Below are 11,307 nucleotides of genomic sequence, written 5' to 3' on the forward strand. Positions count from 1 at the left end.
AATTATATATTCATTCAACAAACATTTATTGAACTCTGATTATGGACTGGACATTAGGTGTTGAAGACAGCTATTAACAAAATAGACCTTGTGTCACAGACCTGCCTCTGTAGTAAAGGAAATAGACAATGAATCAACACATAACATAGTATCGGGTAGCGACATGTATTATGAAGAAGGCATGTTAGGGAGCTAGATTGTGACTGAGCAGGAAGAGAAAGGAGCTGCCCTTTTAGGGGTTGGTAGGTAATGTCTGAGATGACATTTGAGTAGAGACCTGAATTAAGTTGGAGGGTGCAATGGTTAAATTTACGTATCAACGTGACTGCACTACAGGCTGCCCAGATTAAACACTGTTTCTGGATGTCTGTGAGGGTGTTTCTAGATGAGATTAGCATTTGGTTTAGTGGGCTCAGTAAAGGAGATGACCCTCCCCAATATGGGTGGACACCATCCAATCCCTTGAGAGCCTGAATAGAACAAAAAGGTGGAGGAAAGAGGAATTCACCCCTTTTCCTTCCTGCCTAAGTACGTGAACCAGGGCATAGATCCTCTCCTGCCCTTGGTGCCCCTGCCCTGGCCTCTGGACTTGGGTTGAATCATGCCACCCACGCCCCTGGGTCTCCGGCTTGCAGGTGGCAGATCATGGGACTTCTCAGCCTCCATAATCAAGTGAGACAATTCCTAATATGAAAGTTCTTTCTATAGACAGTTGAGTCTTAAACAACACACGTTACTTACATGCAGATTTTCTTCTGCGTCTGGCACCCCTGAGACAACATGACCAGCCCCTCCTCTTCCTCCTCAGCATACTCAACGTGAAGATGATGAGAATGAAGACCTTTATGGTAATCCACTTCCACTTAATAGGAAATATATTTTCCTGATGATTTTTAAATAAAATTTTTTTTTCTCCAGCTTATTGTAAGGATACAGTATATAATACATGTACCAAATATGGTTTTGTTTTTTTGTTTTATTTTGTTTTCTCGCTGTTGTTGCCCAGGCTGGAGTGCCGTGGTGCAATCCTGGCTCACTGCAACCTCCGCCTCCCAGGTTCAAGTGATTCCCCTGCCTCAGCCTCCCAAGTAGGTGGGATTACAGGTGCATGCCACCACATCTGGCTAATTTTTGTAGTTTTAGGAGAGACGGGGTATTGTCATATTGGTCAGACTGGTCTCAAATTCCTGACCTCAGGTGATCCGCCTGCCTTGGCCTCCCAAAGTGTTGGGATTACAGGCGTAAGCCACTATGTTCAGCCCCAGATATGTTTTCAATCAGCTGTTTATATTCTCAGTAAGGCTTTTGTCAACAGTAGGCTATTAATAGTTAAGTTTGGGAGAGTCAAAGGTTACACATGGACTTTCCACTGCAAGGGCATCAGTGCCCCTAACCCCAGAGTTGTCCAAGGGTCAACTGTACATCCCATCCTCTCCTTTCTCTTCTCAGTCTCCACAAGTTCCCCCTCCGTCATCATGCATTTATCTTCATTATTTTGTTTTCCTTCATGCTTACTCACTCTCATCCACATATACACATTTCTCCCCCTGTCCAGCACAGGAGTGCACACCTGTCACCTCCCCCGGCTTCTGTATTAGTCCGTTTTCATACTGCTGATAAAGACATTCTCAAGACTTAGTAATTTATAAAGAAAAAAGAAGTTTAATGGACTCACAGTTTCACGTGGCTGGGAAGGCCTCACAATCACGGAGGAAGGTGAAAGGCACGTCTTACGTGGTGATAAGACCATAAAGAATGAGAGCCAAGCCAAAGCAGAAACCACTTATGAAACCATCAGATCCCGTGAGACTTATTCACTACCACAAGAACAATATGGGGGAAGCCGCCCCATGATTCAATTATCTCCCACTGAGTCCCTCCCACAACACATGGGAATTACATCAAGATGAGATTTGGGTGGGGACACAGCCAAACCATATCACCCTCTATGATGTCCTCACAGTCGTTTAAGAAAATCTTCTCTCTCTGATGAAATAAAAATTTTAGAACTTGGAAAATCCTTAGAGTTGACATGGTAATTCTCAGTGCACACACACACCCCTCCCCACAATCCTCCAGATGTGTGCCTAAGTTATCCTTCGCTCAAACCTCCTACTTAAAAAGGCTTTGAGGAAGATATTGTCCCTACTGGCAGAGAATGAATTGGTAAGAAGCTGAGAGAGGGTTGAGACAGAGGCAAGCTGACTCTCTTCCCCTCTGCGCCCTCATGATCAGCATCACATCTTTTAATGTACCTTCATCACCTCTTCCTTTCTTTCTTTTTTCCACTGCCTCCATGTCAATGCTGGACAGGAGCATGAGTGAATCATGAGTTTCATTCCATTTTCAAAACAAACCTTTAACTTAGGAATGAAGGTGAAAGAATGTTTTTTCCTAAGTCAACAGTGTGAACCGGCTGGACTGTTTTATAAAAGTATCACACCCTCTGGATGTTTCATGAGCTGATTTGCATGGCACCAGATGAGTTTCCTTTTTCCTCTTTCAATCAACTCAAGTAAATATACAACATGCAGCCAAATTACATCCTCTCACAGGAAGAGAGGTTTCAAAATCTTTTCTTATTGTTTACCTGAATCTGTTTGTTCAGTTTCTCAGACAGGAAAGATATCCTCAGAACGAAGTTACTGAAAGGATTTTCAGGTGACACAGGCTGCAGCTGGAAGTTAGTTATGTAACTTTGGTTTTGTGGCTTTTTCCATTTTCAGGGTGTAGAACAGATACTGACTAATTAACATGGAAATTGATTTGTGTGCTTGAGCATTCCAGCTAGCTGCGACAAACATTTCACGCTCTGCGTTGGAAAATGTTCTCACTGCTTCTTTGGTAATGCTGAGCCATGGATAGATGACAATGACAGTTCACTTTTGTCACTCTGCAAATGATGGAGTAAATAAGTGCCCCATCCACAGAACCACGGAGCTTATGGAATCCTCTCAAAAAGGGACCCTGATCCAGCAACTTTGACACAACCTGACTTTCCTTGGACACTTCCAGTGACAGGAGACTCACTACTGTCATCCAGCTGTTTGCCATGGCTCTGCTAGGTCTGAGTTAAAGGGGGTCACTCACACGAGTGCTCCCCCTTTTGGAGCTCCCAGTGAGAGGCCACAACCCCGGGGCAACTGGAAAGATGCCCATCCAATAGTCTACTCCCTCTAAGGTCAGAATTCTCTCATAAAGGTGCAGTGGCATGCACCTGGAGTCCCAGCTACTCCAGGAGGCTGAGGTGGGAAGATCGCTTGAGCCCAAGAGTTCAAGTCCAGTCTAGGCAACACAGCAAGACTCCATGTCTTAAAAAAAAAATTATCCCATAGAGCTTGCTCCTTTCTAGGTGAGAGACCGTCACCATTGTTTCTTTACTATTTGTTAAGTGACCATTTTGTGTCACATATTGTCTTATATCCCGGGGCTGCAACTTAAATAATACTCTGTCTACCAGGAACTTCCAATCTAGTTTATGAAATTTTCATGACTTTGAATTAGATAAAACAGTATAAGTTATTTATAGCATTCTTTATACATTATTTAATTCAATAAAAATTTATTGACTAGAATTTACAGTCTAGTAGGGAGGGAAATCTAAACATTGTAACAGGATAGTGCAAGTGCCGTCATAAAGCACAGCTCATTGACTTGATCCTTCTTAAGGCAACTGGCCAGGGAAACCTCTCAGAGGTGTTAAGAGGCAGAAAACCTAAGGGCATTGAACACTTGTGGGCCTGGGGGCGGGATTTAGGGAGGATGCTGCCAGAAAGATCTATTGCTTTGTAATGTTATTCAAGGCTAGCCCAGCCATGCACCAGCTGATTGACTATTGGAGTCCTTGGACACCACCGATAATCATTCTTAACCACTCATGTCGCATGGCTAATGAGAGGTCTTGTGGTACTGGCTTAATGAGTTGAAACGATTCAACTATAATTAGCAGATTTATTATTTTAATATGAATCAATGCTTCTAAAGCCCTCACAAAGAACTTAATCTCTAAAATAAATTAAGCCCTTCCTACAAGCTCCTTTATACTACTATCACACCTAGTGTTTTTTTCTAAGCATAAATCACACATGTCATCCCCAAAATAGTTCCAACCATGGTGGATTGCAAACAGCCAGGCCAAAAGTAATCACGTTTTACTGTAAAATGTTTTCTGAACTTTTCTGAAAATCCCAAGGAAGGGCCAGGAGGAGCAGATCTCCAGCTAGGATGACATTCTCATTGATCGTGATGATGGCAGTGCATTTTTGGTAAAACCAACAATGGTGCTTTTCAGACACAAGTCCTGCCTAACCTAACCTGGCGTGAAGGAGGGCGGCAGCCAGGTTTGCCCTTTCACTTGTTGCCTTCGCGTCTTCATCCATCAGGCTGAACAGAGAATCAATAACCAGTAGCCTAGCAGGATTTTTTAAGGTTATCACTCCCAATCCTTCATTGGACGGATGCTGAATGTTGATCAGATTGATTGAGAGTTGAAAAGTTGCCTTCTGTTGCAGGTTTGATGAGTTACCATTTTCTGCCAGATAAAGAAGTTTCAACAAAAGAAGAAAAATTACTTTTCTGGGATCTGCTCTCGCTCTATAGAAACAGAAACGCAGCTAAGAGGCTTAAAGTGGAAACAGCAGAATATTTAGGTCTCATCGAGGACCCTGCCTATTTTGACAGGGAAGTCCTTTTTGTTCTATGTACATATTTTGAAAAACCACTGTTTCTTTTTATAGGAAAGGATTTCTAAAAGGCATTCTTTGGAAACTCCAAAGTAAAGCAAAATCTATTAGACATCTAGGATATGGTCTTGAAATTAATGTTAAGTGAGAACTGACATATCAAAGAAGTATTAAGGTTCTAATCTATTTTACAATGAATTCCCATTTATCCAAAATGTTTCCAAATTCTAGAATTTTTTAAGAAATTCAGATTAAAAAAAAAACCAGAGAATGCTGGCTTTGGCAATGGTCTTTTCTCCTTTCCACGTTTGTAACTACTTTCTCTAACAGTGAGAAATACCTATAATAGTTTTCGAATTGCTAAGCCAAGCCAGTGAGAAAAGCAAGCCTATTAACTAGAGTTCGATACTGTTGAAATTATTTTTCTTCTTGAGATTAAATTTGCATACAGTGCAATGCAGATATCTTAGGTGTACAATTCACTGAGGTTTGATAAATATATATCTCATAGAATTATTACTGCAACCAAGATACACGGAACATTTCTATTATCCCCAAAATTGCTCTTATGTCCTCTTCCAGACAGTCCCCAACTCCCACAGATAACCGTTCTGAAGTCTATCACTGTAGAATACTTCAGCCTATCCTTTTTTTTTTTTCTTAGAGACAGGATCTAGCTCTGTCACCAGGTTGGAGTGCAGTGGCACAATCATGGCTCACTGCAACCTTGAACTCCTGGGCTCAAGTAATCCTCCTGCCTCAGCCTTCAGAGTAGATAGAATTACAGGCACACACCACCATGCCTGGTTATTTTTTAAATTTTTGTAGAGGCAGGGTCTCACTATGTTGCTCTGGCTGGTCTTGAACTCCTGGCCTCAAGCAATTCCCCTACCTTGGCCTCCCAAAGTGCTGAGATTACAGGTGTAAGCCACCACATCTGACTTTTACTTCAGCCTATTCTTGTACTTCATATAAATGAAATCATGAAATTATGTGTTCTTCTACATTTGGGCTCTTTTGCCCAAGAGAGTGAGTTTGACATTTGTTCATACTGTTGGGTCTAGATCATTACTAGTTCATTCCTTTTACTGCTGAATAGTATTCCAGTGTATGAATATTCCATGAATTGTTTACCCATTTTCCTGTCAGTGGACATTGGTTTTGTTTTTGTTTTTGTGGTAAGAATACTTACCATGAGATCCACCCTCTTAACAAATTTTTGATCTACCCTCTTAACAAACTGTTGAGTGTACAATGTAGTATTGTTAACTATAGTCATTACATTATACAGCAGATCTCTAGAGCACAGTCATCCTGCTTAACTGGAGCTCCACCTGTGGAACAGCTCCCCATTTCCTCCTCCCTGCAACCTCTGACAACCATCATGCTACTCTCTGCTTTTATGTACTTGACTCTTTTAGATTCCACCTTGTATTAGTCTGTTCTCACGCAGCTATGAAGAAATACCCGAGACTGGGTAATTTATATAGGAAAGAGGTTTAATTGACTCACAGTTCCCAGGGCTGGGCCTCAGAAAACTTACAATCATGGCAGAAGGGGAAGCAAACATGTCTTTCTTCACATGGCAGCAAGAAGGAGAAGACTGAGAGAAGTGCAGATCGAAGGGGGGAAAGCCCCTCACAAAACCATCAGATTTCGTGAGAACTCACTATCATGAGAACAGCACAGGGGAACCACCCCATGATTCAATCACCTCCCACAAGGTCCCTCCCCCAACACATGGGAATTACAACTCAAGATGAGATTTGGGTGGGAACACAGAGCCAGACCATATCACACATCTAAGTGAGATCACGCAGTATTTCTCTTTCTATGACTGGCTTATTTCACTTAGCACAATGCCCTGAAGTTTCATCCATGATGTCATGAACGACAGGATTTCCTTCTTTTGTCTTTTGAGACTGGGTCTTGCTCTGTCACCCAGGCTGGAGTGGAGTGGTGTGGTCATAAACCACTGCAGCCTTGATCTCCTGTGCTCAAGCAATCCTCCACCTCAGCCTTCCATGCAGCTGGGACCACAGGTGTGTGTCAACACACCCTGCTAATTTAAACAAACAAAAAAATGTAGAGACAATATCTCACTATGTTGCACAGGGTGGTCTTGAACTCCTTGGCTCAAGTGATCCTCCTGCCTTGGCCTCCCAGAACGCTGTGATTATAGGCACAGCCAGGATTTCCTTCTTTTGACGAACGTTATAGTTTTTCCTCAGGATTGATTATTATGAATAAAGTCTGTGGGAATATAAATGGGTACAACCATTTTGGAAACTATTTGACAGGAGTATAATACTCCTACCCTATGTATGACCCAGCAATTCCTCCCCTAGGCATTCACCTAAAGGAATAAAAATGTATTCACAAAGAGACTTGTGCAAGAATATTTATAGTGGCTTTATTCATGCTTGGGAAAGTCTTTCAATGAAGCCATCTAGCCTTGGTTAACTAGTTCTCCAGTGGAATTCTGCTCTTTGTCATTCATTCTCTTGACTATAATAATAATACAGATTTGAACATCCGTTAACTCCAATAAGTAGGTGACCTGTACATCTGTTTATGTTGTCTTTTTTTTCCTCCTCTTCATGAGTGTCCTGGGTAATCTTTGTTTGTCTATGAGGTTCTGGTAATGTTATCATCTTCCAGACAGGGCTAGTCCTATCTTCTGGTAGGCAGATAAAGTCATAACTAATCAGGGACTGGTTTGCTTGTTTTTTTGTTTGTTTTTTTTTTAAGTTTCCATCTACCTCTCAGTTTCCCCACACATAGGGCATGGCCTCCAGGATTCCCAGCTGAGGTTCTGGAGTGCTGTCTGAAAGCCCTTCTCCCTTAGTGGGTCTTGAATTCCAACTGTCTTGAATTCTCCCCAGCCCTGTGAGAAGGAAGGAAACTCTGCTTTACCCATTGGGAGTTTCCTGCTTTGTTTCAAGAATAGTTCAAGAATTCAGAAAGTCAGCAAACCTCTAGAAAGGCAAACAGCGGTTTGTTGGGCACAGATGTGCTGTGCCTCCCTTGTGACCAGGATTTTTGTTCCCTTCCACTCCAAATTCCAAAGAATTATTAGCCCTAAACTCCAATTTCTGTCTTTCTAGTCCTGTAAGATTGCCAACATTTCAGAAGGCATCTCTCTTCTTAGCAGCAGCTTTCTGCCTAGGCCTTCTGTCCAGAATCTCATCTTCCCGCCTCCCATGACCAATAACTGGCAACTACTCGGAGGGAAAAAAGATGGCATAAGGTCGGCTTTCCTCACTGTGTTCTTCTTCTCTAGGGGTCATAGCTGACAGGGTCTGTTTGCCTCAGGTAGTTTGTGATGCTTTCAGTTTTTTCAAAAAATAATCTTTCTAGTTGCTTTGTATGAAAGCTTCAGTTCACTGTAATCTAATTTGTCCTAGTCAGAAGCCTAAGTTATGACTTAAATTTTTCTTGTCTAACTGCACTGGATAGGACCAATTCAATGTTTAAGCAACTTGACTTTTCTTTTAATGAGAATGTTTATGAGGTTGTTCATTAAGATGGATGTTTTGGGCAAGATGGGAACAACAGACACTAGAGACTCCAAAAGCGGGGAGGGAGGGAATGAGCAAGGGTTGAAAACTACCTTTCAGGTACTACGTTCACTATTTGGGTGGCAGGATCAATAGAAGCCCAACTTCAGCATCACACAATACACTCATGTAACAAACTTGTATATGTACCTCCTGAATCTAAAAAAATAAAAAAGATAGATGTTTTATGTGGCTTTTTAATAGATAGCTTTTATCAGATCAAGGATATTAATATTCTTAGTTTTCTATATTGTTATCATTAAAAAGCATTAATTTTTTTGTATCTATTAATGTATCATTTTTCTCCTTTCATCTCAATTTTATAAAGTCCTGTGTGTGTGTGTGCGTGTGTGATGTGTGTTTTCCTAATTAGGGTTCTCTAGAGGGACACAACTAATGGAATAGGTATATATAAAAGGGGAGTTTATCAAGGATTATTAACTCACACAATCACAAGGTCCCGCAACAGGCCACCTGCAGGCTGAGGAGCAAGGACAGCCAGTCTGAGTTATAAAACTGAAGAACGTGGAGTCTAGTGTTCGAGGGCAGGAAGCATCCAGCATGGGAGAAAGATGTCGGCCGGGAGGCTACACCAGTATCTCTTTTCACGTTTTTCTGCCTGCTTATATTCTAGCCATGGCTGATCAGATTATGCCCACCCAAGGGTGGGTCTGCCTTTCCCAGTCCACTGACTCAAATGTCAATCTCCTTTGGCAACACCCTCACAGACACATCCAGGATCAATACTTTGTATCCTTCAATCCAGTCAAGTTGACACTCAGTATTAACCATCACACTAATATTAAACTATTCTTTCATTACTGGAATAAATCCAGATTGATTATGATACAGTATCTTTTATTACATTTATGACTGGATTGTATTTTCTATCACCTGTTTAGAATTTCATCTTTGCTGAAGTTGCAATTAGACTTTTTCTTTTCTTCTGCCGGGCTTGCCTGATTTTGCCATCAAGATTAAACTAAACTAACAGAATGAGCTGGAGGATATTTGATCTTTTATTATGCTCTAGAAAACTAAGTCTGAGATTAGAATAATGTGTTCCTTAAAAGCTTTTTAGAACATACCTGTAAAAATTATCTGGGCATGGTGTTTTATTTGGGTACAAAATTTTAACTACTCCTCCCATTTATTTTCCTTAGACATATTGAGCCAGTCAGTCTTACTATTTCTGTTTTTGAGACAGTTTCCCTATAGGTCATATTTTTCTAAGAATTTATCCATTTTGTCTAAGTTTCCAAATTTATCACCATAAAGCTGTTCATAGTATTTTCTTATCTTCTTTCAATTTTGGTTGTATCTATAGTTATATCCATTTTTCTCACTTCAATATTACCATTTTTTCTTTTTTTTTTTTTTTTTTTTTTTTGAGACGGAGTCTCGCTGTGTCGCCCAGGCTGGAGTGCAGTGGCACGATCTCGGCTCACTGCAAGCTCCGCCTCCTGGGCTTACGCCATTCTCCTGCCTCAGCCTCCCGAGTAGCTGGGACCACAGGCGCCCGCCACCTTGCCCGGCTAGTTTTTTGTATTTTTTAGTAGAAACGGGGTTTCACCGTGTTCGCCAGGATGGTCTCGATCTCCTGACCTCGTGATCCGCCCGTCTCGGCCTCCCAAAGTGCTGGGATTATAGGCTTGAGCCACCGCGCCCGGCCAATATTACCATTTTGTCTTCACCAATCTCACCAGATATTTACTATTTTATCAGTCTCTTTTAAAGACCAAATTTGGGCTTTGTTCTAGGATGTGTTGTTTTTAAAAAAAATTAGTATTTGCTCTTATTTTTATGTTTTCTCTTCTACATTCTTTTGATTTAATCTATTGTTTTATCTTCCTTCATTTTTTCACATTGGCACTTAGCCTTTATTCCTTTCTAAAATAAGTGTTTAAAGCTATTGTTTCATCCCAAGTATCACTCACAAATCTTGCCTCATTCTAGAAAGGACTTGATGAAACTCAGAAAGATGTATATAGTACAAGATTTAAAAATAAGCATAACTCGGGCACAAGGACTCATGCCTGTAATCCCAGCACTTTGGGAAGACAAGGTGGGTGGATCACCTGAGGTCAGGAGTTTGAAACCAGCTTGGCCAACATGGTGAAACCCTGTCTCTACTAAAAATACAAAAAATTAGCCAGACGTGGTGGCGCGCTCCTGTAATCCCAGCTACTCGGGAGGCTGGGGCAGGAGAATTGCTTCAATCCAGGAGACAGAGGTTGCAGTCAGCCAAGATTGCGCCACTGCACTCCAGCCTGGGCAACAGAACAAGACCCCATCTCAATCAATCAATCAATCAATCAATCAAGAGGGGATTCCTGATAGATGACAATAGTGGTTTGTTTAAAGCTGTTTCTTTTTTTTTTTTTTTTGAGACGGAGTCTCGCTGTGTCGCCCAGGCTGGAGTGCAGTGGCACGATCTCGGCTCACTGCAAGCTCCGCCTCCTGGGCTTACGCCATTCTCCTGCCTCAGCCTCCCGAGTAGCTGGGACCACAGGCGCCCGCCACCTTGCCCGGCTAGTTTTTTGTATTTTTTAGTAGAAACGGGGTTTCACCGTGTTAGCCAGGATGGTCTCGATCTCCTGACCTCGTGATCCGCCCGTCTCGGCCTCCCAAAGTGCTGGGATTACAGGCTTGAGCCACCACACCCGGCCTAAAGCTGTTTCTTATACTTAAAGTGGGTTTCTTGTTGGCAGCATATGGTTAGGCATTGCTCTTTTGTCCAATCTGACAATCTCTGCATTTGAATTGGGGTGTTTACATCATTTATATTTGATGTAATTATTGATACGGTTAGATTTAAATCTGCCGTATAGCTACTCATTTTCTCTATGTCCCATCTGTTCTTTGCTCCCTTTACTTTTTTTTATTCCTCCTTTTGGATTGAGGTTTTTTATTATTTAATTTTACCCCCTTTGTTGTCATATTAGCAATACCTCCTCTTGTGTTATTTTAGTGTTTGTTTTAGGGTTTATACTATACGTCTTACGTTATGACAGTCTACCTTCAAGTGATATTACATCACTTCACAAATAGTGTAAGAACATACT

Source organism: Mandrillus leucophaeus, unplaced genomic scaffold (assembly GCF_000951045.1).
Source record: "Mandrillus leucophaeus isolate KB7577 unplaced genomic scaffold, Mleu.le_1.0 Scaffold165, whole genome shotgun sequence".
Classification (NCBI taxonomy): Eukaryota; Metazoa; Chordata; class Mammalia; order Primates; family Cercopithecidae; genus Mandrillus; species Mandrillus leucophaeus.